The sequence below is a fragment of the Maylandia zebra genome, linkage group LG16, assembly GCF_041146795.1.
Source record: "Maylandia zebra isolate NMK-2024a linkage group LG16, Mzebra_GT3a, whole genome shotgun sequence".
NCBI classification, from domain to species: Eukaryota; Metazoa; Chordata; class Actinopteri; order Cichliformes; family Cichlidae; genus Maylandia; species Maylandia zebra.
Genome location: NC_135182.1, coordinates 8,978,205 through 9,004,648, shown reverse-complemented (window position 1 = coordinate 9,004,648; position 26,444 = coordinate 8,978,205). Strand labels below are relative to the sequence as shown.

Here is a 26,444-nt window from a genome sequence, read left to right as displayed (position 1 = left end):
ATATTTGGTATATCCAGGCCATCCGTCGGCTCTTACTTCGGAAACATGGCTTAAAAAATTTCTCTTCAACGACGTAATCCGATAAAAAAAACGATCTCTTTACCCGTCGGCTTCCCGTGGCTGTCACGCGACCGGCTATTGCAGTTAATAATACAACAGCTTCTTGCCATTTTTTGGGTTTCTTTTTATCGCTGTGTAACTGCGAAAGCCTGCGTGCGCTAGTACCTCTTGCCACAAGTTCCCAGAATCCTTTGCGGTTTCACCCCTGAATGACGTCACATTTTCAATCTTTATCCTGGTGGGCCGGTCTCTAGTCAAAATGCCCGGGCCGATTTTTTGTCCCAGTCCAGCCTTGGAGAAGTGGATAAGACGTTTCGAGCGTTTTAGAATGGCAAATAATCTGAACAGTTCAACAGACGCTAACCAAGTGAACAGATTAGTTTACTGCATGGGAGACGAGGCTGACGACGTCCTAAGGGGACTTGACCTAACAGACGGACATCGCCAGCAGTACGATGTGGTCAGAAACGCATTTGATAGACATTTTGTCCCCAGAAAGAATGTGATTTATGAAAGAGCAAAGTTTAATAAGTGAGTATAACAGCCAGCAGAAACAGTTGACTCCTTCATAACAGCTCTATATGCTCTCGCTGAAAACTGTGAATATGGTGAACTTCAGGATGAACTTTTGAGGGATAGGCCCGTTGTGGGTCTTAAAGATTCATCACTGTCGGAGAGAATGCAGCTCAACAAAGATTTGACCCTAACCAAAGCTATCACAATGGCGAGACAATCTGAGGAAATAAAAAGACAGCAAACTGACCTAAGAGGTGAAAGCAGCACTGGCAAAACAGCCGTGGATGCCGTGCATGTCAGAAAATCACAGCCATATAAATTCAGAAGCAGAGAGCAAAAGCAGTTCAAGCCACAAAAACCACAAATAACAAAACAAGAGAATAAAACATGTTCTAAATGTGGAAAAGCACAGATGCACCCAGCAGCACAGTGCCCAGCTAAAAATGCAGAATGCCACAACTGTGGGAAAGTGGACACTACGGGAGAGTTTGTAGGTCTACAACTGTGCATGAGGTGGCAGACTGTGCAGATGGACTTTTCCTAGGCGAACTGGATTCAGGAGAAGACCCGTGGCTTGCTAACATCTACGTGAGAGGCAAAAGCATGACATTTAAATTAGACTCGGGGGCAGATGTCAACGCTATCTCAGAGGAGACATTCAAAGACATTAAGCAGCCAAATGAACATTTGCAAAAAGCTGAAAAGCCACTGTATGGACCAGGAGGTGCAGCACTGACTGTACTTGGGTCCACAAAGGAGGACATTTCCTACAGTGACAGGAGCACTACAGAGACAATCTATGTAGTCAGAAATCTGCGTGTAGCTCTCTTAAGCAGGACAGCTTCTGTGAGACTGAAACTAATTGCCCGAATGGACAATGTTGACCTTGAGACAGTGAAGAAAGCGTACCCGAAACTATGTGATGGGCTCGGGCTTGTTCAAAAACCATACACGATTAAGCTGAAACCCGACGCTAAACCTTATTCACTGAAAGTGCCAAGGCATGTTCCGCTGCCACTACTGGGCAAAGTCAAAACAGAGCTGAGAGGACGGAACAGTTGGGAGTAATCAGTCGTGTGGAAGAGCCCACAGACTGGTGTTGTGGCATGGTTGTAGCCCCCAAAAAGGACAAAGAGAAAGTCCGCATCTGTGTGGACATGACACCATTAAATGGGTCAGTGTGTCGTGAAAGATATATCCTTCCATCTGTAGACCAAACGCTAGGCATGCTCACAGGTGCGCAGTATTTCTCCAGGCTCAATGCTAACATGAGCTTTTAGCAAATACCGCTGTCCAAAGAATCTGCTCTCCTCACCACATTTATTACGCCATTTGGTAGGTACCATTTCAATCATTTGCCATTTGGTATTTCCAGTGCACCAGAGCATTTCCAAAACATGATGGTGACGGAAGTGACAGCCGGCCTCGCGGGAGTCGTGTGCCACATGGACGACATCCTGGTCTGGGGATCCACGAGAGAGGAGCACGACATGAGACTCAACGCTGTCCTCGACCGTGCAGAGAAGGCGGGCGTCACCCTGAACATGTCAAAATGTGAGTTTGGCAAAAGAGCAGTGAAATTCTTAGGATTCATTGTGTCATCTGAAGGCATCTATATGCTCTCGCTGAAAACTGTGAATATGGTGAACTTCAGGATGAACTTTTGAGGGATAGGCCCGTTGTGGGTCTTAAAGATTCATCACTGTCGGACAAAACTGACAAAACTAGCGCGGTGCAGAATATGAAAGAGCCAAGCACCGTGAGTGAGCTTAGGAGCTTCTTAGGAATGGTGAATCAGCTGGGGAAATTCATCCCAAACCTCTCCGAAAAAGACAAACCACTGAGAGACTTGCTTTCAACTAAAAACATGTGGTACTGGGGGCATGAGCAACAAAACGCGTTTAACAGTTTAAAACAAGAACTGTCATCTGCACCAGTACTACAGCTTTACAACCCAAACAAACCCCAAAAGATCTCAGCAGATGCCTCTTCATACGGGTTGGGGGCAGTTTTACTACAGAAAGACAATGACGTGTGGTCGCCAGTCGCGTATGCCTCGCGATCATTGACAGCCACAGAGCAGCGCTATGCTCAGCTGGAAAAAGAAGCGCTGGTGCTCACCTGGGCGTGTGAAAGATTCAGTGACTTTATTCTAGGGCTACACTTTGAGCTTGAGACCGACCAGTGTGTGAATGTGTGTGTGAATGGGTGAATGACTGAATGTAGTGTAAAGCGCTTTGGGGTCCTTAGGGACTAGAAAAAGCGCTATACAAATGCAGGCCATTTACCATTTACCATAAGCCACTTGTGAGCCTACTTGGAGGACAAGCCTTGGATTTGCTTCCACCGCGGATACAGAGATTCCGCATGTGCCTAATGAGGTATTCTTACACTATAAGGCACATTCCAGGCAAAAGCCTCACCACAGCCGACACGCTGTCACGGTTACCGCTGGCAGGCAGCGTGATGCCCAGAGACAATGATCTTATGGAGGACACCGATATTTACGTTGACGCAGTGCTGGAGGGCCTTCGCAGGGCTCTAGACTAACTTTTTGCCATGGGCGTACCGGTACACCTAACTTTAAAAAGTTAGGCGTACCGGCACAAAAGTTAGGCGCACACAAATTTTATAATAATTTATATAATATAATGTGTTTTTCTGGTGCCAGGGTTCGAATTTAAGGAAGAGACAAACGACTGCATGGTCTCTCAGTAGATGTCAAAATAGTGATTTTATTATACATATGTACATATGGGGAAGATGAGCATCCCAAGCCTTTTAAGAGCTGATCTCCCCCGAACAACCCTATCACAAGGCTTTTATTGCAATGATGACGTCAAATCACATGATAAGTATATCAATCAGTTCTCCCTTCTATGTCCTTCTATGGCTAAGAACAACAACAACATGTTCCAGATGTTTCCACTCAGCCCAGCACTCAGAGACAACAGTGTGTGTGGTGTGTATATCTATTCGTGTCTATTGTGTGTGTATGTGAACGTGCGTGTTTTACATAACTCTGTATGTGCATGTTTGTGTAAGCCTGCAAGTGAATGCAGGAGGCCCAACTGGACCGTCTAGCTCGAGAGGTGCTTTCGCCACATGATAGAGTATTGTATCTAGAATTCTATTGTAGCAGATTTACTAAATGATAAGTGATACATGATAATATTGATGATAAACTGATGCAGACTAATGAAGTAATAATGAAACAATAACAGTGCTTTATGAATGATATATATTGACCGTAAAATAAGATGTCTTCCCCAATACTGGATACACTGTGCTTTTTCAGCATTCAAAGATTGATGACACCGTGTCAGAGCACTGGCTATGAATTTCAGAAGGATCAGGCCTTAACTTAACAGAAAAGTTAGCAATAGTTCTTTTCTTATTACAGCTACATCCACGTCTGTCGTGCCTAGGCTGCTCACTAGGGCTGGGTATCATCACTGATTTCTATAATCCATTTGATTCCGGTTTTCAAAGTCCCGATTCGATTCAACTTAGCCTCAGACAGTCAGAAATATTATAATTCTGATCATTTATCAGTACTGACTGATGGGTTTAGATTTTGTTATTGTCATTTGTATTAAGAAATATGTACTCATATATGCTTAGAAGTATATAATCATTTGTAGATTGAAAGAATGTCTCATCCTAGGATGTCTGTAACAACTGTGTAGCATGAAGAGGGGAGTGCGTTCACTCCTCTACAGAGTGTTCTGGCATAGAGTACACACCTCCTAGGAGAGGTCGTATCTTCTCTTGCTGATATATGGTATAGCAAACAATCGTATATCTGTGTGAGTGTAAGAGCCTTTTGTTTAGAGGGACCGCTAGACTCCTGGCACCAGCTATGGGGAGTCTTCACAGGGTCACATGTTGACCTCACACAGATCACACACACACACACACACACACACACACACACACACACACACACAGGTAAAGGTGAATTGGAAGGACAATTTTTTCAAACAAGATTTTTGCAACACTAAACGGACCCCCCTTTCCGCTTGTGCTAGATAGATGAAGTGCATCTTTAAAAATCCCATTTGAGTTGTACAACACAAATCTCACTTCAAAATTGTGAAAAACACACCAGAACTCAAAATATAAGAACCTGACAACATGGTGTAATAAGAGGACAACACTAATTAGGTAACTTGGCTCCTCCCCCTGACATGAACAGTAATTGTCAGGGCTAACTTTATTAACAGGACAAAGGCCATACACATACACAAACATGTATTTTGTGTGTATTAAAAGGGCAACAGGTGAATAAAAGGAACAAATTGAGTGCATTTTACAAAAACAGGATTGTTTTGTTAACAGAAATGAAAATAACTGGCAATATAAAATTATATGTCCTCTTAGATCAGATGCACTAAAACAGTGTCAACAAAATGAATTTACCAATCTTCTAATAGTAAAATTCGAAAATAAATAAATGAGAAACCAAAACATACAAAATATCTTTTGTAACTCCTCCAAGAAGTACTTTGGAGTTATGTAGACTCCTCTACATAGGATTTTCTTTTTTCTTCAACGACACGCCCCGATTCCTCACAAAATCTCTGATGTTTTGAATAGAACGACCAGCCAGAGCAGGATCTTCTGCAGTTTTGCATTGCTGGCATTCGATAATAGTGGCCAGTTTTCCTTTTTTGATATGTTCGCCAAAATACTTCATTATTGCAGCAACCTCCGTGGGAGACCAAGGATGCTTTTTGACCCTCCTTGCATTTTCCAGAGAAGCTAGAAGCAGAAAAAAATAAATGTAAACAAACTACTTTTTAAACAATTTTTAAATTAAAGGGGACGTATTATGCTCAATTGTGTGAGTTGACATGGTTGTAGGATGCAAAAATATAATGGCGATAATCGGCTTCCTTCAAATAAGCCGAAGAATTGAGTTCTGCACACACTAGTTTTACAGCCCTGCTAAGAACAGTTAGTGTTTAGTCTACACAGCCCAAAGACGGCCTTTGCATTGTCCACGAGGACAGGTGCTGAGGCTGTGATTATGCTGGATTGTGCAAAATACACTACCTGGGACCTAAAAGAGCTCCTTTTTTAGTTGTTGAAAACCTACACTTAAGGAGTCGGGAGGCAATTCATAACCAAATATACATACAAAAGCAACAAAAAAAAGTGGGTTTTGCATAATATGTCCCCTTTAAGGTGAATTTGTTGTAACAGTGTTTCTTTGGTATAAATCCTGTAATGCTGACTGTTTAAATACTTATTACAATGGATGAATACATTTATTTAAATGTAAAATTCTGAAAGGTAGCCCACATTAAGTCAGAATTCCAATAAATAGCTATGGCAAATCACTATGGATGGAGAGCATTTTATTCCACACACCGTTATACAACAAAAAACATGTATAGCATGATATTGTAATAATTTGAAATGTATAACATATACTCAAACATTTCATATATAACTGTCTGACTCAAATGTTTATTTAAAAACAAGGGTGGACCCTGCCTGACCATGAGGTGGGCCTTCAGGTTTTTTCAGTGAACATAATTTTCTTCAAGACGTTCAGGTTACAGCCCACAATTAGCCAAACCAGCCCAAATTTTCCAATATTATCCAGATTCTGCCTATGGGAATAAGATGATGTTCAGAGTATGGAGATAATGTAGAAGCCCAATGGTTGAGGAATCCTCAAAATTAAAAACCCAAATCATAATATGTTCTCATTGCTTTGTTTATTAATTGTTTTGGTGCATTGCTGTTTTGAAAATGATAAGTATTTAAATGTATTACAGATTAAAACAGGCATAGGGAAAGTAATTTAAACATTTATCCCATTACTTAATACAAGGTATTGTTCCACATTGAATGTGATTTATGTTTTACCTTACCAAGTAGGTTAATATAATTGTCTAACCAAGTTGTAGAATTATGGTACGGTCCCTGGCAGAAAGATGAGCATAGTCACCATACTGGCTTGGGTGGTGTGGATAACTGGGTTCAAAAATGCATGAAGTTTACATTTGTGCTTAAGTGACTTTTGTATGCATGTCACCATTTACCAGATTGTTTATTTGTTTTCTTCTTACTGCTTGGCTTCATCTCCTTGTTTAGTATTCTGTTGGGTTCAATGACCTTATCCGCTCCATTTTTACTTTGTGCTGAAAAACAAAACAAAACAGTAAGCATATATTTGTTGTATTAAATCTCTTATAATGTAATGTCAAATGCTCCTGAATGTGGTCAAGCAACTAATGGACCTTGAAATCTTGAATATGGTTTCTAAGATAAATCCAGAGTCGCAACTATGACTTTTAGTTTAAGGTGACACATGTGAATGTGGAATATGGCTAGAGCTATTACAGCTGATATTAAAAGATACAAGGCTGAATTTTTCTCCAAACAAGATTCCGGTGTAGTGATGGGATTTCCGGCTCTTTTTAGAGATCCGGCTCTCTCGGCTCGGCTCACTAAAAAGAGCCGGCTCTTTCGGCTCCCGAACCGGCTCTTCAGGTTATTTTGTTGCTTTCATTCATTTATTATTAACAACAATATAAAATTATGCACAAAATGAATTACTAATGTTTAAAAACGTGTTTTCTATGTATATATGTTCATTATATAAATCTGCTTTTATTTATTCACTCCACATAAAATTTAAAAAATAAATTATAAAATACAAAAACCTACCATTTACAATTTAACTTTTAAAATTTAAACTTTAAATTTAAAAATACCAAGTGCCCAGTGCTCAGCTCAGTGGGTAGACACACTGGCAGCTTCACTTATATCACACTTAATTCACTGTGTTTTATCTTCCCATCGCACTGATGAGTGGACAGTTTTCAGGTGCCCGTGCACCGGCTCTATATGATATCCTTTTCTTGCAGACTCTACACTCTGCCTATGTATTGTCAGTAAAATTTAAATGGTTCTAGATTTTGCTTCTTTTCTTGGTGTCACTCATTTTCTTTACTCCACCTTTCTAATGTGACGACATTGTCTCTTGTTGTTGCTCCCGGCTCTCTTTCTCTCTCTCTCCCTGCTGCTCTTTTCGTGTGCTACTGCTGTTGCGAGTGTAACTACCGCCCCTAGCTCCTCCCTCTGCTCAGAGGCGGGAGGGGTGCAAACGCAAGGCTCTGTTTGCGCCCCTCCCGTCTCTACTCAGCGCAAACACAAGGCTGACGTGCAGCGAAAAAAGGGAGAGAGAGGGCAAGAGAAAGTAAAAAAAAAAAATCCACGGCTCCCAATAAGGAGCCGGCTCGCATCGTTCACTTCAAAGAACCAGCTCTAAGAGCCATTTCGTTCGCGAACGACCCATCACTACTCCGGTGACTGGTCAACTTTCCACTCACCACTGATTTACTGTAGAAAGAGGATGAGAGCGTAGAGGGAATACTTCAGAAGCGCAAACCAGGTAAATAAAGAGTAGTAGATCAGCCCTCCACACACCAACTATTTTCATCTCTCTTGATTAATCTCATCTCCTTCTGTCTCCTGCAGGGCAGCTTCCTTTCTAACATCCTTCAACAAACCTTCCTCACTGTCCCTTGTTTGCACATGCCCAACACAACCTCAACCTGGCCAATGTAGAACAATGTAGACATTTTTTCCAACATGTGCAGTCCCAATGATATTGTTCTTCCTAATCCTATCCATTCTCTCCACCCTCAAAAAGAATCCCAGCATCTTTGCTTTCCCCAAACTCACCTCCAAGAACTGCAATCTATTAAGAACTCTGCTGCCCCCTTACTCTACTGCACTCACTCTAGAGACTATATCACCACATCCTAAAAAGAACATTACTGGCTGCACACTGACTATAGTATTGAGTGCAAACTCCTAATCAACTTTTAAGCCTTCAACAACCTCGCCCCCGCCACCCTGAGGGATTGTCTTTACTGTCACTCTCCCACAACACTGCTAACACTAACCTCCTTACCCCCATCATCAAAATCATAAATCTGAGGGTACAATCCTTTGCCACTGCTAATTGCACCCTCTGGAACTTCCTCTGCTCATTAGATTCTCTCTAGAACTTTAAATCACAGCTCAAAATCACCTGTTCAAACTAGCATTTCCTACCTGACCATCCTCCAAAACTGACCTTTCTATTCTGTTGAGCTGGTCTTTAGAAAGATCCTTGACTTTCTTTAAATTACCATTTGGACAAAGGTAACAATCACTGGAAAAATGATAGTAATGAATTATCTTTTTTTTTTTTTTTACATAAAGATAGCAAAGATAGCAAAAGTGTCTAGGAAGTAGTTACAAAGGTAAAAGCTTCAATAAATGATGACAAACACATACCTGGAGGTTCCTTGACAACTTTCTTCATCATTCTAGTATCTATAGAATCTGTAATAAAGTCTATTAGTCATGTGATTTCATAAATTTAACAAAGTTGAGACTAATCACATTGTACTTACCAATCTGTGGATATACAAGATTTCCTTCATTGACCTCACGCTCCGCTCCGACCTCCTCACGCTCCGCTCCGACCTCCTCACGCTCCGCTCCGACCTCCTCACGCTCCGCTCCGACCTCCTCACGCTCCGCTCCGACCTCCTCACGCGCCGCTCCGACCTCCTCACGCGCCGCTCCGACCTCCTCACGCTCCGCTCCGACCTCCTCACGCTCCGCTCCGACCTCACTTTCTTCACTTGAATCTGTCAACTGTAGGTTATCTAACAAAATAAAAGATTGTCTTAATGAATTATAAGGTTATAGTGCAGGAAACGTGTATAATTCTTAACCTTAACACCACTTTACCTTCGATTTCAATCTCTTCAAGTGTTTTGCCTTGAAGCCTTTTGAGAGACCCTTTCTCCATGGCAATCAGTAGTTTGGATATTTTGGCAAGCTGGGTAGTAGCCTCTGGAAGTCTATAATATTCGCGATGAACACGAATATCATGACCTAGGAAGTTGGCAACTTGGTCTAACTCGTGATTCTTGAGGTTTAAGATCTGAGACAAAGTTGCGACATGTTTGCGCAACTGCGTTGAACGTAGGTGTTCAGGGTTTTCAGCCCCACATTCAGTCGCATAAATCCTCAAACAGTCCTGTCCTCTGTAGGGAGTCAGACAATGAGGTCTGGCAAACAGGAATATGTTTTCTGCCAGAACACCACAGTCTTGTCTTTTCTCTGTCAGCCGTGTTATGGCATTCACCATGTCTGGTGAAAGTAGCACTGCAACCTTGCGTCCTCGTTTACCCCTCAATTCTACACGACTGAAGTGTTGACAAAGGTAAAGTTCAAATTTTGTCAGTCCAATTGCAACATCCTTGTGCAGGGTACTAGTGTCTCTCTCCTGGAAGCCATTCAGTGTCATCTTTGAAATTTCTCCCCCTCTTCTCCTGTTAAATAGTATTACATTTGCCATGGTAGCTTTACAAAGTTCACTGTATGATTTTGGTGAACTATGCTCTTCCAAGTCCTTCAGTGCTTGTTCTGTAGTCTTCTCCAGATGTCTATGAAGACGCTGAACATCTTCTGTGAAAGGAAGTGTGGAAGGCTTGTTGAAGTGCCGCTCGTTTAGTGTGGTTAATGCAGTATGGGAGATGAGTTCTGACCACTTTGTAGCATAAAGGGTTTTGAAACTCTGGGTTGACTTTATCAGTGCACTGTCTTCTGCCATCAGTGCTCTGCAATGTATAATATCACAGACTTTCTGCAGTGAGTGTCCCAACTTTAAAGCAAGGCTTGGAGTCGAGTAGCAGTTCTTTTCTTCATCATACCCACACACCTTCTTAACAGCTTTGATAACCACATTGAAATTTGCAGGTCTTACAGCATCCTCAAAAGTGTGTATTGAGCATTCTTTCCGAAGTGTGAGCAGAAGTCTTCCACATTCTCGGAGTGTCTGGCGAATGTAGTCAAATTTGGTGGGATCTTTCCCATGTTTGTTAAAGAATGATTGAGCAAGCTGAAGAATAGAGAAGTCACTTCGCACAGTAGAAGTTATTTCATCATCTTTCATGACAGCTAATATCTTCCAAACACCGGGGGAAACTTGCTGACACAGAGCTGACTCACTCATACAGGCCAGGGACAAGACCTTTTTTCGTCCCCCCTCTGAATTGGCCTCCACTGGTTTTGAAGAACATTTACGAACATGTCTCCAAAGATCTCTTTTAAGATATAATGCCTCGCAATAAATGCAGTGAATATAGTCTTTTCCTTTGTAGGGTTTTTTTGATGTGCGTCTGGTTTTTAATGATCCAATCCCACTTGCGATGACCTCCGAGTTATGTCTGTGGTTTCCTTTGTTTCGCAGCTTAGAAAGCATTTTCAAACGGTCTTTGGACTTCTTGGGAAGACTTAAAACTCGAGCAACATCTGCATGTGATTTCTCATGAGTTTTTAAATGACGTGTAAACTTTGTCTGTAGTTTTCCACAAATGTAGCAGTATGTTTTGTTTCTTAGTGAGGAGGATGTTTTTAAGGAATCTTCAGCCGTAGTATTAGAGTCATCAACAATGCCTTCAGCATCAGACTTTTCTGCTGTGGCAATAACCCCTGATACGTCGAGCTGTCTTGTGCCAATTCCATCTTCAGATATTGATTCGGCATCTTCTGAAATTCTTTGTCCTACTCTCTCTAAAAAACTTTCTAGGCGAGGTCTTTTCGTTTTGCAAGCAGATTGACTGCTGGAGATCTCAGAGTTCTGTACTTGTTTGCAACTTATATTTAAAGGCTCTGATTTGTTGTCCCATGAGCTGTCTGAGTCAGCTATAGAATCTGGCACATATTCCTCTTCTGATGAAGCCCCCTCACTTGAACTATCTTCACTAAAGACCTAATAACAATCAAAAACACAAAGTAAGACTTTGTTTACCTTACATATTTTACTGAGAAGAATTCTGCAAAAACACTTACCTCTGGAAGAGGTTCAGTGAGGTTCACCTTGTGGCTAACATAACATCTTTTGTGCCAGGACTGGTAGCAAACTAGACAGAGAAAAATTAAGTTAATAAAAGAAAGGTAGTTAAAGCCGCTTTCCCCAATTTAAAAAAACAGGCTAGATGGAAGCATAAACACAGTCAAGAAGGCTCCCCCCTCCCATTGGATATTATCCATAGGCCACACCCCCTGGTGTGCTTTGCTGCTAAACAGGCCAGTGCATAGTGTGGTGGAGCCATGTTAATGTAGAATTTAAGGAGTCAGGAAAGACTGTTCTATCGTTTTTCTGGACTGAGCCATGTTATTGGCTGATGGTTTTAGACAAATGCAACAGAACCACTTCATTTTTTTTTCTTTAATCTCCAAACAACATTTATAGCTATGCTTTGTTAAAATGTTGTTATGAACATGAAAAAAAAATATGTTAAGCTAACTTGTTTTTGCAAATTGGGTATAGCAGCTTTAATAATGACATGGTAAGTAAATATGTAAAAAGTGCAGATGTAAAAGGTTCATTATGAACATATATCATATTTACTTATGGATTAGTTTGTATAGTGTTCCTTATGGATCATATTTAAGATATTCTAATGTACCCAACCTTCCATAATTAAATAATTACCTTCACATCTCACACCACTCCATTTCAGAGGCGAAAAAGGTCCTCCACATGCAAAACATTTTTCTAAACTTGACATTTCGTCAGGGACTAGATCATGATCGCAGTCCTGTTTGGTAAAAAAAAACAAAAAAAAAACAGTGTAATCAAAAACAAAATTCATACTTTTGTGATGTAAAATATCACAACCAAATAGTTGTTTTGGTTCCTCTTTAAAAAGGAGTTAAGGACGGAAGAAAAAAAAAAAAAAACAGGTTCAAGTGTTACTAAAACTATTAAATCAATTTTTGTAACTTTTGCAATGCAAAATTTAAAGGGAAAAATACCTGCTGTATATAGATCAATTTTCAAAACAATTTGTTCTTCTAGGTTTTATATTATGGTATATATTACAAAACCACAATGAAAAGAAAATTCATTGTGGACCCACAACACCCAAAAAAGATTAGACTTACAATTTGTTCTTTCTGAAATGAGAAGATGTGTCCAAAGTTTTGACTGGGAGTGTAAAAAAGTATAATTAAATCATGAAGTCATGAATCCATCAAGACATAACGGATGGCCTTTACACAACAATGTTACATAAATGTGCTTAGCATTAACAGGAAAGAGTTTAGCGATTGTTTCGGTTGTATTTACATGCTCCTTCCTATAGTAAGCTTCATTCTTGCTCCTTGATCAGCTGAAATTCAAATATGCGATCTAACTACATCAGAGTTCATTTCAACCAAGCCGAGAACTACGTCTTTATGCAAACCAGATTTAGGGTTGGGGTTTCATACTTCTTGTTTCAAATCTCAGTCCTCCTAATGCGTGCATCTTACTTGGTCAAGATAACCAAGGACCCACATACCTCAATACTGCCTAATAACTAGCACCTCAGTCTACAACTAAAACAATCTGACACTGAAACTCCAATTTACCTTTGTTGCGTCGTTAGGAGAGGAACTGGCTGCATTCTCATCCACAGCCTGAGATGCCACCATGTTGGATTTCTAAAGAAGAAGCGTGAATAATGAATGGCAGTCTTTGGGTCTAGCCAAGATGAATACAGTCCTCCTAATGTCTGGACCTGTCCAGTTGAGTATTACACAGGACCCGTGTGTGTATGCACAATTGCCAGAGTAACTCTCATTGATCTGAATTCATTTCTAAACTCAGTCCTCCTAATGTCTGGACCTGTCCAGTTGAGTATTACACAGGACCCGTGTGTGTATGCATACTTTTCAGTATAGTGTTACGTTTCGGTGTTGTCAGTGTGTTGTTTTTGGCGTGACTGTTATGTGTTTCTTGTTTTACTTTGAAAGTCTGTGTTATCTTAGTCTTTTCAGTTTACGTTTCCCTGTCTCGTCAGTTCTGAGTTGCCCCAGCTGTGTTTCCCTCTTGTTGTCCATTTTCCTGATTGCTCCCTCTAGGTATTTAAACCCTGTGTTTCAGTGTGTCATGGTCGCGATCTCCCCCGTGTTGTAAATAGTTTGGTGTGTTTGTTGTAAATAAATAGTCTGTTGTACATAGTTGTAAATGGGTTTTGTCAATACTTTCGTTTTGAGACACTTCCGTTTGGGATTTTGGTGGTGAGCTTTAGTGGGGGTTTTTTTGTGTGTTTTTCTTTCTTTATTTTTACTTTTTTCCTGCGTTGCACTCCGGTTGCCTAGGCCGGGGTGTAACATATGGGGGCTCGTCCGGGATTGCCTTCGCTGGGGGGTCCGGGGACCGCCCCAGCCTTTGTCGTCGCTGGAGGGTCCGTGGGACCGCTCCAGCCTTCATCCGCCTTCGCTGGAGGGTCCGAGGGACCGCTCCAGCCTTCGTCGTCTGCTGGAGGGTCAGTGGGACCGCTCCAGCCTTCATCATCTTCGTCTGCCTTCGCTTCAGCTGTCCGTCTCCGCTGGAGGGTCCGAGGGACCGCTCCAGCCTTCATCCGCCTTCGCTGGAGGGTCCGAGGGACCGCTCCAGCCTTCATCCGCCTTCGCTGGAGGGTCCGAGGGACCGCTCCAGCCTTCGTCGTCTGCTGGAGGGTCAGTGGGACCGCTCCAGCCTTCAGCTTCGTCTGCCTTTGCTGAGGGGAGGGTCCGTGGGACCGCCCCAGCCTTTGTCGTCACTGGAGGGTCCGTGGGACCGCTCCAGCCTTCATCCGCCTTCGCTGGAGGGTCCGTGGGACCGCTCCAGCCTTCGTCGTCTGCTGGAGGGTCAGTGGGACCGCTCCAGCCTTCATCAGCTTCGTCTGCCTTCGCTGAGGGGAGGGTCCGTGGGACCGCCCCAGCCTTTGTCGTCACTGGAGGGTCCGTGGGACCGCTCCAGCCTTCATCCGCCTTCGCTGGAGGGTCCGTGGGACCGCTCCAGCCTTCGTCGTCTGCTGGAGGGTCAGTGGGACCGCTCCAGCCTTCATCGGCTTCGTCTGTCTGGATCAAACTTTTCACTTGGTGTTAAATGTTTGATTTTTGGGTGGGGGGAACTGTTACGTTTCGGTGTTGTCAGTGTGTTGTTTTTGGCGTGACTGTTATGTGTTTCTTGTTTTACTTTGAAAGTCTGTGTTATCTTAGTCTTTTCAGTTTACGTTTCCCTGTCTCGTCAGTTCTGAGTTGCCCCAGCTGTGTTTCCCTCTTGTTGTCCATTTTCCTGATTGCTCCCTCTAGGTATTTAAACCCTGTGTTTCAGTGTGTCATGGTCGCGATCTCCCCCGTGTTGTAAATAGTTTGGTGTGTTTGTTGTAAATAAATAGTCTGTTGTACATAGTTGTAAATGGGTTTTGTCAATACTTTCGTTTTGAGACACTTCCGTTTGGGATTTTGGTGGTGAGCTTTAGTGGGGGGTTTTTTGTGTGTTTTTCTTTCTTTATTTTTACTTTTTTCCTGCGTTGCACTCCGGTTGCCTAGGCCGGGGTGTAACAATAGCCTTTATTCATTTAATACTATTTATACTTATACTGTACTATTTACATTATACCTTGCTTCTCCATGGCCAATTGGAATCACCATAGTTATAGGTGATTTCTTCTCCTGGACCAATATCTTTGATTGCAAACAAACAGAGATGGGGCCTTCCATCCACTCTGGTAACTGTCATTTTACTGTTTGGATTCACATTATCGTCATTTACAAGTCTGCCAAGTGAGCCGTCCTCTCTGGTAGCATCAAGTATACAAAAAGTATACAATAACAATTACACTCTGTAAAGAAAGTCATTAAGTATATTAGGTTGTAGAACGTCTGAATAACATTTTAATATTCAATTCAAAATATTATTTGAATATTATAATTTGTAAACCTCATGTATTTTATCCTTTATCAAAGCAGTTACATACCATAACTGTTTTCCATTGAACTTGAAATCAAATATGAAAACATTGAGTGCATCATGGTAAAGTTTCATTCGGTTTTCTTGTTCCTCTTTAGTTATGATTTGTCCTCTGTACTCAAAAAGAAAATCTCCCTTTTGAAATGACCGACAGCTGAACACACCGCGACCTAAAGACACACATCAAAAACAAATTGGGCAATAAACTATAAACCATTTAATTAAAATCCTTCTTGTTTTTAAATATGTTTTTTATTTGATTATATTGTATTATTTATTTTGGAACATGTAACATGTTCATAATTCCTTGGGGAAAGACAAGGAAAAAATAGAAATATAATAATAATAATAATAAAACAAGTATAATTATATTCGTGATTATTAATTTTCTCATGCATGGTATGCTACAAAAAAACTACAAAAAACATAAAAATTTCTATTTTGAGAAGCTGACTGCATTCTTTGGAATCAACTCACCTTTAAATGAATCAATATACCTCACATCAAATCCTGCCTTGTCTTCACCTAAGGAGCAGTAATACCTAGCATCTTGTATGGGATTTATTTTAGCTCTCCGTGGCCTTGTTGCCGCCATCCCCTGCAAAGATCAGGTATTAATGACTTTAGAAATAACACATTATACTACAAAATGTATGTAGACATAGAAATAAACAGATCGAAAAATCTATTTATGTTGGGGAGAGCTCCCCTAAAGGTTCCAAATATCTGTGTTTCCCAACAGTTCCTCCTATCTTGTATCACTGTGTGTCAGAGGCTGCATGCCCTACCTGTGGAAGTTCTGTTTCGTATATTTTATTTGGTCTAAGGTTACTGCAAATCTTAATGAGTTAATTTTCATATCCACATTTCCTTAACCTTTTATATTTCTTAAAGTTATAAATTAAAATAATGATTTAGTATGGTTGAACAATAAGCATATTTGTCCTACAGTTTTTGTTTCATTTGTAAAATATTTTCTGAAAACAGATCTCACTAGTTTTAAAACCACAAGTTTTGTGATGCTAAAACCAAAATTAATCAAACCAACAGCAACAGAATGTCAAACTTTTGCTACTAGCATGCTGGCTAGCTAAACTGTCAAAAATTAGATGCTTTGGTGTATCCGAACGTAATATAATAACCTATATTACTTTGCTTTATTGGATGAATATATTTATATAAACATCATGTGTAAGGGAATTTGTATGGTTCTCACCTGATCTTCCACGAAAGCAGTAAGATAAAAGCTGTCTCATTAAATCCTCATGTCGTGCACCTGAACTCTTTAGTGTCCTCTTCTTCTTCTTCTGCTCTTTAAATGTTCATGGTGGTTGGCAACCAGCGTAGATGTACATTAGCGCCCCCATAGTGCTGAGGAGTGGATATCATTGGCCAAGAACAGTGGATTAACACTGGGATTCTTGCAAATAGAATGCTATGATGTAATAGAGTTAAATTGCTCTAGTGCATTCTGACATAACTCACTTGGAATATGTAGACTTAATAATACTGTATAAAATGTAATTTTTCCAAAAGACTGATATTTATGCTTCTAAATTTTTAAAGAATGAAACAAAAGTAGTAAATGGGGATGATGAGTTTTAGTAACAACTTCAAAGTTATTTGGCTAAAAGAGTTTTAAAATTCAAATAATTAACTTGGACCAAAAAGGCATATTATTGCTACAATGAGATTGGTGAATAAAAATAGATTAGACCACAGATATTTAAGTATTGCAGCAATACAATTAATTTTCATGACCTTAAGTGTTTTTGTGATGCTTTCTTTTTCTTTTTAAATAGTAAAAACTCATGACATAATTAGGACAAAGTTTATAATGAAATAGAAAAATCTTTATTATTGTGGCTGGTCTGGGATGCTGCTGCAGGTGAGATGGACTCACCTGCATTGTATCTACAATCTGTTACAGCAACCGTATAATTATTGTAATTGTTGGACAGCGCGAGGGAACGACCGGCTCAGGTGAGCCACAGGCTGGTGCGCTAGCGGGATGGGGGTGCCGCTGGAAGCGTGGGCGGTCCCTGGAACCACCTCGTCACCAGCGCCGCTAGATCTACAGGCGAACGCCCAGGTAGTCACTTCCCCGTGGCTGGGCTGGGGCGCTGATGCTCCAGGCCTATTCCCTCGCTTGCTCATGGAGGGGGGGGGGGGGGGGGGGAGGTGGCTCCTCGGTCTTAGTCGGGGGAAGAGGGTATGTGGCGGGGCGTGTTCTGCGATGCCGCTGCATGTGAGATGGACCCACCTGCACGGCATCTATAATCACACCACGCTGGCTTAAAACTTGTGCTCTGCTTGTGGTGTTGTTTGTGGTGATGTGTACGGCAGACACAAACATACCTTCCCACCCTCATACACACAACCACAAACACTCGGCCCTCACCCAACGTGGACACAGACATAAATGGACACTGTACACACAATCACACTCCCCAAACATTCTCTACATCCCAGGTCCAGGTATTCTTGCCCCGGAGGGGGAACTCATACCCAGACCCAGATGTTGCCCTCCTCCCTGAGGTGGAAATCAAGCAGACCGTCCCCGGCTCCGCAGTGGCAGGGGGCCGCTGCAACCCAGGCCTCGATCAGATGGCCAATTCCACCTTCAGGCCCCCCCGCCCGGACGGCTGGCAGAGAGTGGGGCTCTGTGAAGACCCCATGCCTCCCTCCGCTCGCTCATATGTAGTGTTGCTGCGTGCTGTTCTAAAGTGCATTTAAAACACGGGAGGAGATGTCATCTGTTCTTTTGATATTCATCAGAACCCTGGCTGCAGCATTTTGGATCAGCTGAAGACTTTTAGTTGCATTATGTGGACTTCCTGATAGTTAAGAGTTATAGTAATGCAGCCTTGAAGTAACAAAGGCATCAACTAGTTTTTCAGCATCACTCCTGGATGGGATGTTTCTAATTTTAGCAATATTACGGAGGTGGAAGGAGGAGACCCTAGAAACCTCTTTCATGTCAGATCTAAATGACATGTCTTTGTCAAAAAATAACACAGAGGTTCTTTGCTTTATTACTGGAGGCTAATTTAATGCCATCCAGATGAAGGGACTGACCAAGTAATTTGTTTTTCTGAGCTTCTGGTCCAAAGACAACTTCTGTCTTGTCGGAATTCAAAAGGAGGAAGTTTGAAGACATCCAGGTTTTTATGTCTTCCAAGCATGCCCGTAATCTTTATAACTGATTAGGTTCATCAGGATTTAGGTGTGCATAGCTATGGAAATTTATCCCATGCTGTCTAATGATTTTATCAATAGGGAACATATATATAGTAAAAAGGATCAGTCCAAGTACAGAACCCTGTGGTGTACGCCACAAGTAACCATAGAGGTTGAAGAGGATTTATCATTTACGTAAACAAACCTTGAGTCTGTTGGACAAGTAAGATTTAAACCAGCCTAGTGCTGTTCCTTTGATCCCTGCAACATTTTCAAACCTTTCTATGAGAATATTGTGATTGAATGTGTCAAAAACAGCACTGAGGTCCAGTAGAACCAGAATGGTCACCAGTCCATTATCTGAGGCCATGAGAATATCATTAGTAACTTTCACCAGAGCTGTTTCAGTGCTATGATGAGCTCTAAAGCCAGATTGAAACTCTTCAAACAGGTCGTTATTGTTTAAGTGCTAACACACCTGATTGGCAACTATTACCTCAAGAATTTTAGATATGAAGGGAAGATTAGATATAGGTCTATAGTTCATTAAGTTGTCTTGATTAAAAGAGGGTTTCTTAAATAGAGGTTTAATTACAGCAACCTTAAAATCCTATGGTACGCATCCATTTTCTAAAAATAAATTCATTATATCCAAAACTGGAGCAACAATTAAAGGAAATACCGCTTTAAATAGTTTGGTTCGGGATTAGGTCTAACATGCAGGTATGTATGTAGACCATGTCTACATACCTAAATGTCATAGTTCAGCTGTGTGCAGGCAGGAACGAGGAAAAGGACCCAAAATGCAGACTCTCGGAAGACTGGAGTGAAACTCAAAAACGGCAGCTTTATTGCTGGTTGGAAAATAAGAGACAATACAAAACTAATCCACGGGGAGACACACAGCACAGGATTAGTGCCGTTTACGACGCGACAGGGAGCACAGAAAATACAGGGCTAAAATACACAGGGCATAATGAGGGGAATGAGAGGCAGGAGGTGAACACTGGTGGGAGACATCAGGGCTAACGAGACCAAGGAAGCAAAACTGAAAACACTGACATGAGACAAAGGCTGTATCCCAATTCAGGGTCTGCAGCCTTAAAGTACGCAGCCTCAACGATCCTCAAAGGCTGCGTACTCAAAGACCGCTAAGGCCGGAAGTAAGAGGCTTGTGAAATGGGACGGTCTAGCCTCCATCGCGCTGCCCAGGTTGCCTAGCAACCATAACACCAATCGCTGGAAACGTTTCATACAGTTTTGTTTGACAGAAATGAAAGAGAACATATTTTGTTTGTGTGTTTGTTTCTACACGAGCTTTGTGTGATTTAATAAGTATCTGAGGCTGAGACCACAGGACTGTAAAACATGATTGTTGGCCTTCATATTTGTACTGCAGTCATTTAAGATTAGCTAGTAAATAACAATTAGCTAATGTTGTTCATGAGACTAAAGTCAGTGTAAATATGATATGGCCAATATTATAGTTATTATATTAATCATCATAAGCCATTACAGCAGTGAGTTTGAACTCTCAAATCAAATCACTTCTACAGCACATGTGAGTGAAATTCATGTGAGTGAACTCTGTGTCAAATACTGATTTTCAGTAAAGATTCAAGTTGCAGTTATTTATATGTCCTATGACCTTAAACCTTCACTCAAAGACAAGTATCTTTGACAGTGTATATACAGATGTATCATATATAAGAGACAAATATTGTCCGTTTGATATGTTGGCATTACTAAATTTGGCTCAATGCTTACATATATGTGTAAAAAGAAAATGTACGAGCTGTGATAACTGTTTCTGATAAACAAAGAGTAGACTGATATATTAAATATTCCTTTATTGGGTGAGAAAATCAGACCATGTCATAACTGCTTTAGGTCATACAGAATAGATATCAGAGCCTTAAACAGGCTGACTTCTGCTAAATGGGTCAAACTGGACAGAAAGTAAACAAACACATAACATCCTTATAGAATATGATGTAACACTATAGATCAACTTACCTCAGAATATATAAAGCATATAAACAATTACAGCAATATGATGCAACAAACACAGCAGTGCTACTAATCCAAAATACTCAAAGCTTCATAGAAGTGAAACAAACATTTATTTTGAGGTCCATTTTGCTGCTGATACATACTTTAGGTTTCTGAATATTAAACTTGTTGCTGCCTTTCGTAGTGTGTAACTTGAAGGCCCTGAGTACTTTCTCCCACACTGAAAACACTGGAATGATAACATTATTTGAACATTACCTAATAAGACTGATTCAGGACAGACAATTAGTTATTTTAAACTTTTCTAGCAGTCCTTCATAAACAGGGAACAGTCTGTCTATTCTCTCCATCTGTCAGCTGCTGCTGGCTCTTCCTCCTCCTCTTCCTCACACACTGCTGAGTTTGTCCTGGTGGATCATCAGGGCTGCAAAGCCTCACAGATGGTGTGCAGCAGTGGATCCCTCAGTCTGTCGTCACTCTGGACACTTGCAGTTGTCACACATGGAAATCAAATGTGTGATAAGCTGCAGGATTCAAACACAAGTGTAACTTATAAATACATGTTCATACTTTTATTCCACAATCAGAGAGAAAGAAACAGAGAGAGTGCAGGACAGACAGACAGGTGACAGTCTCAGGTGTATACACTGCTACAAAACAGCACAAGAGAAGGAGGATTTAGTGTTTGTGTTATTACGAGTGCTAAACAAGAAGAGTTCCCAGATGGTGCAGTGGACACATGTGTGACTCCGGTGATTAAAGCATCTTTCTTTCAGCTTAACGAGTGAACCGTCAGCTCGTTCAAACACACGTTAAAGTCCGTTTGGCTCGACACCACCGAGCAGAGGCAGCAATATAACATAGCTAACATTAACAGTGCAGTGAATCCTGCTTGTGCCGTGATATTCAGGACTGCAAACCGAGCAGCATCACTGACTTTCAGCTTGTTGTGTTTGTGGATATATGACTGACTTTAATTTTCCATACAATCATCACATTCTCTGTAAGATTAAGGTCAACTATTGTATTATTATATTTTAAAGGCTTTAAAACCAAGTAAACGCTAAAAGTACAAACATCGCTAATGTCATAACTTTGCCGACATGTGGCCAACAGTAATGTTTTAATGTTCCTCATTATTAAACATTTGCACATAAATAAGTGACATAATATTCAGTACTTACGTTTAACAGTTTACTCTTCGGCCGCTCCGCTTCTGCCGTCTGCAGCAAAATTGTCCACAGTGACTGCCGCGCTATGAATTGTGGGATATGTTGGGCCACGAAGTCTACATCACCACAGCCTTAAAATTCAGGGAAATGAAGGACGCATTTCAGGGCCGCATTTCGAGCAGCCTTTGAATTGGGACAGCCTTCGGCGCGCCGCTGTGACGTAATCGGCCTTAAAATGCAGCCTTTAAGGCTGCAGACCCTGAATTGGGATACAGCCAAAGACCTTGAAAGTAAAGCAGGAAACACAAAATCACAGAGACAGACTCAGAGACATGGCTTCACACAGGGATTTGACAGAGAACACAGACAGGGGAGAGCAACAGGGGCTGTATCCCAATTCAGGGTCTGCAGCCTTAAAGGCCGCATTTTAAGTTTCAATTCAAAGGCTGCTCGAAATGTGGCCCACAAATGCGTCCTTCATTTCCCTGAATTTGAAGGATGTGGCTGTGTAGACTTCATGGCCCAACATATCCCAGAATGCATAGCGCGGCGTTGGGTGTGGATAATTTTGCCGAAAAAAAACAGCGGAAGCGGGGCGGCCAAAGAGTAAACTTGGAAAAGTAAGTACTGAATATTAATTCACTTATTTATGTACAAATGTTTAATAACGAAGAACATTAAAACATTACTGTTGGCCACATGTTGGCAAAGTTATGTGACATTAGTGATGTTTGTACTTTCAGCGTTTACTTTGTTTTAAAGCCTTTACTTTAAAATATACGCCGTTCAATAGTCGACCTTAATCTTACAGAGAATGTGATGTTTTTATGGATAATTAAAGTCAGTCATATATCCACAAACACAACAAGCTGAAAGTCAGTGATGCTGCTCGGTTTGCAGTCCTGAATATCACGGCACAAGGAGGATTCACTGCACTGTTAATGTTAGCTATGTTATATTGCTGCCTCTGTTCGGTGGTGTCGAGCCAAACGGACTTTAACGTGTGTTTGAACGTTTGTTTCACTCGTTAAGCTGAAAGAAAGAAGCTTTAATCACAGGAGTCACACATGTGTCCACTGTACCATCTGGGAACTCTTCTTGTTTAGCACTCGGAATAACACAAACACTAAATCCTCCTTCTCTTTTGCTGTTTTGTAGCAGTGTGTACACCTGAGACTGTCACCTGTCTGTCTGTCCTGCACTCTCTCTCTTTTTCTTTCTCTCTGATTGTGGAATAAAAGTATGAACATGTATTTATAAGTTACACTTGTGTTTGAATCCTGCAGCTTATCACACATTTGATTTCCATGTGTGACAACTGCAAGTGTCCAGAGTGAGGACAAACTGAGGAACCCACTGCTGCACATCATCTGTGAGGCTTTGCACCCCTGATGATCCACCAGGACAAACTCAGCAGTGTGTGAGGAAGAGGAGGAGGAAGAGCCAGCAGCAGCTGACAGATGGAGAGAATAGACAGACTGTTCCCTCTGTGTGAAGGACGCTAGAAAAGGTTAAAAGAACTCATTGTCTGTCCTTAATCAGTCTGATTAGGTCATGTTCAAATAATGTTGTCATTCCAGTGTTTTTAGTGTGGGAGAAAGTACTCAGGGCCTTCAAGGGAAACACTATGAAAGGCAGGAACAAGTTTAATATTCACAAACCTAAAGTATGTATCAGCAGCAGAATGGACCTCAAAATAAATGTCCATGTTTGTTTCAGTTCTAGGAAGCTTTGAGTATTTTGCATTAGTAGTACTGCTGTGTTTGTTGGATCATATTGCTGTAATTATTTCTATGCTTTATATATTCTGAGGTAAGTTGATCTATAGTGTTCCATCATATTCTATAAATATGTTATGTGTTTGTATACTTTGTGCCCAGTTTGACCCATTTAGCAGAAGTCAGCCTGTTTAAGGCTCTGATATCTATTCTGTAGGACTTAAAGCAGTTATGACATGACATGGTCTGATTTCCTCACTCAATAAAGGAATATTTAATATATCAGTCTACTCTTCATTCTATCACAAACGGTTATCACAGCTCGTACATTTTATTTTTACACATATATGTCAGCATTGAGCCAAATTTAGTAATACCAACATATTAAAAGAACAACATTTGTCTCTTATATATAATACATCGATATATACACTGTCAAAGATACTTGTCTTTGAGTGAAGATTTAAGGTGATGGGAAATATAAATAACTGCAACTTGAATCTTTACTGAAGCTCAGTATTTGACACAGAGTTCAAGTTCACTGCTGTAATAACAAGTAATGATTAATATAATAATAACTTTAATATTGGCCATATTATATTTTCATTGCCATTGCCACTTTAGTTTCATGAACAACATTAGTTAATTGTTAATTACTAACTAATTTTAAAATGACTGTTCAGTACAGAAATGAAGCCCAACAATCATGTTTTACAGTCCCGTGGTCTCAGCCTCAGATACTTATCACATCAAAGCTCATAGAAAAACAAGACATGAACAAAAACAAATGAATTTTCTCCTTTATTTCTGTCAAACAATACTGTATGAAACTGTTAGCAGAGCTGCTCTGGGCCACGTCATGGCATAATATTTTTGAGGGAGAATAAAAAGTCAACACACATATCTTATTTCTGACGGAGGACTCTGCCACTACACTTCTCCAGTCCATTCACAAAGTCGTTGCATGGTGAGACATGGATAGGAAGTGGGCGGAGCCTTTTACCGTCATTTTATTGTGACGCAAAGTACAAACACCTGTGGACACACAATCCAACACCCCCACTTGTACACAGGTTGGGGAAAAACAGTCCTCCGAAAAAAAAATCTTACATTCCAAACACAAATACAGAGAATTTGTCTAACTTAGACTTTGAAACTGGTTTCGTCATCATATCTGCTACCATTGACTCAGTTGGACAGTAATCAATGAGCACTTTCCTTTCATGTACAGCTGACCTTATAAAATGATATTTCACATCAATGTGTTTACATCTTTGTCTGTTCACTGGATTTTTTGACAAAGCGATTGTTCCCTGATTGTCCTCCAATATCATAGGTATTTCATACTCAAACTCATCAAGATCTTGAATCAAATAAGTCAAATACATACACTCCTGAATTGTTGCTGCTAATGCCATGTATTCGGCTTCACAAGTTGATAGTGCTGTAGTTGTCTGCTTTTTGGTTTTCCATGATATCAAAGGACCATTTTCATTTAGGCTTACACAATAACCTGTCATACTGCGTCTATCAGAAACATCGGATGCCCAGTCTGCATCACTGTATGCTTGTAGACCTAGTTTTCCACTTGAACATTTCCTAAAACACAGTTCTTTTCCTTGACTACCTTTTAGATACCTCAGAACATGTTTCACTGCTGTCCAATCATCAACAGTTGGCGCATTGAAGTGTTGTGACAGTTTGCTGACAACATAGCTTAAATCAGGTCGCGTACAATAGCTCAGATAAATAAGACATCCTACCGCTTCACGATATCTCCTCACATCTGGTAATGTCTCGAATTTATCAGAATGAGTCCATTTCTGTTCACAGGGTGTTAACCTTGGCTTACAGTTTTGCATGTTAAATCTTTTTAAAATGTTCTCAATATATATTTTCTATGACATTTTGACACATTCTTTTTCTTGAAGAAAATCTATTCCTAGAAAATGGTTAAGTTTCCCCAGATCTTTCATTTGGAATTTAGAAGAGAGCATTTCTTTCACGCCTGAAAGCACATTTTCATTGTTAGCTGCAATGAGTAAATCATCCACCCACACTATGATGATTACTTTTTCACTTTCAGTTTCTTTTGAATACACACAATGATCAGCAATATTTTGTCTAAATCCACAACTGCTTAAATAGTCATGTAAGGTTTGGTTCCAGTTACGACCCGATTGCTTCAGCCCATAAAGTGATTTCTTTAGTCTATACACCAGTTTATTAGTCTCACTTGATTCTGTCTCAAAACCTTCTGGTTGTTGTATATATATTTCTTCATTTATTGGTGCGTGTAGATAGGCGGTTTTTACATCCATCTGGTGAACCAACATATCATCCTGAACCACTTTCTGCATCAAAACTCTCACACTCGATAAATTAGCAGTCGGTGAAAAAGTCTCCTCATAATCAACTCCTTTTGTTTGACTAAAACCTTTAGCCACAAATCGAGCTTTATATCTGTCTGATCCATCTGAGTTCTTTTTAACGGCATAAACCCATTTACCCCCCACTGCTTTCTTACCCTCTGGTAAAGTGGTTAAAGTAAATGTGTCATTCTCCTTAAGGGATTGAATTTCTTCATTCATCGCTTTTTCCCATTCTTTTGACTCACTTGACACAATAGCTTCACTAAATGATGTGGGTATTTCACACAACAATCTGTAGCAATAATCAACACTAGTTTGCATCTGTTCATTTTCACACTCTTTCACATCCGTGATATAATCACTCAAATAATCAGGTCTCTTTCTGATTCTGGATGGATAACGTGTAGCTCCAGCATCTACTTTATCCTCAGTTTTAACCTCGGACTCAGTTTGACTGCTTTCACTACCATCTGGAATGTCCTCATCCTTCGTCTGTTTGGGTTCACCATCTTTTCTGGATTCATAAACCTCATCTTCATACATCTGATCACTCTGTGTTTGTTGATCCATTGTCGCGGGATTTAGTATTTTTATCAATCTG

General features: G+C 40.7%; 2 long non-coding RNA genes across 2 annotated transcripts; both read right to left on the bottom strand.

The window, feature by feature from the left end:
* Positions 1-6,711: 6,711 nt before the first annotated feature.
* On the bottom strand, positions 6,712-9,127 carry LOC143412973 (uncharacterized). The gene is made up of 3 exons (XR_013093510.1): positions 9,000-9,127; positions 8,881-8,928; positions 6,712-6,731 (listed from the first exon to the last, which is right to left on the bottom strand). It is a non-coding gene; the product is annotated as an uncharacterized LOC143412973 (long non-coding RNA).
* Positions 9,128-15,441: 6,314 nt separating this feature from the next.
* Positions 15,442-17,544, bottom strand: LOC143412945 (uncharacterized). Its single transcript, XR_013093460.1, has 3 exons — positions 16,605-17,544; positions 15,866-15,986; positions 15,442-15,558 (listed from the first exon to the last, which is right to left on the bottom strand). It is a non-coding gene; the product is annotated as an uncharacterized LOC143412945 (long non-coding RNA).
* Between the last annotated feature and the right edge of the window lie 8,900 nt (positions 17,545-26,444).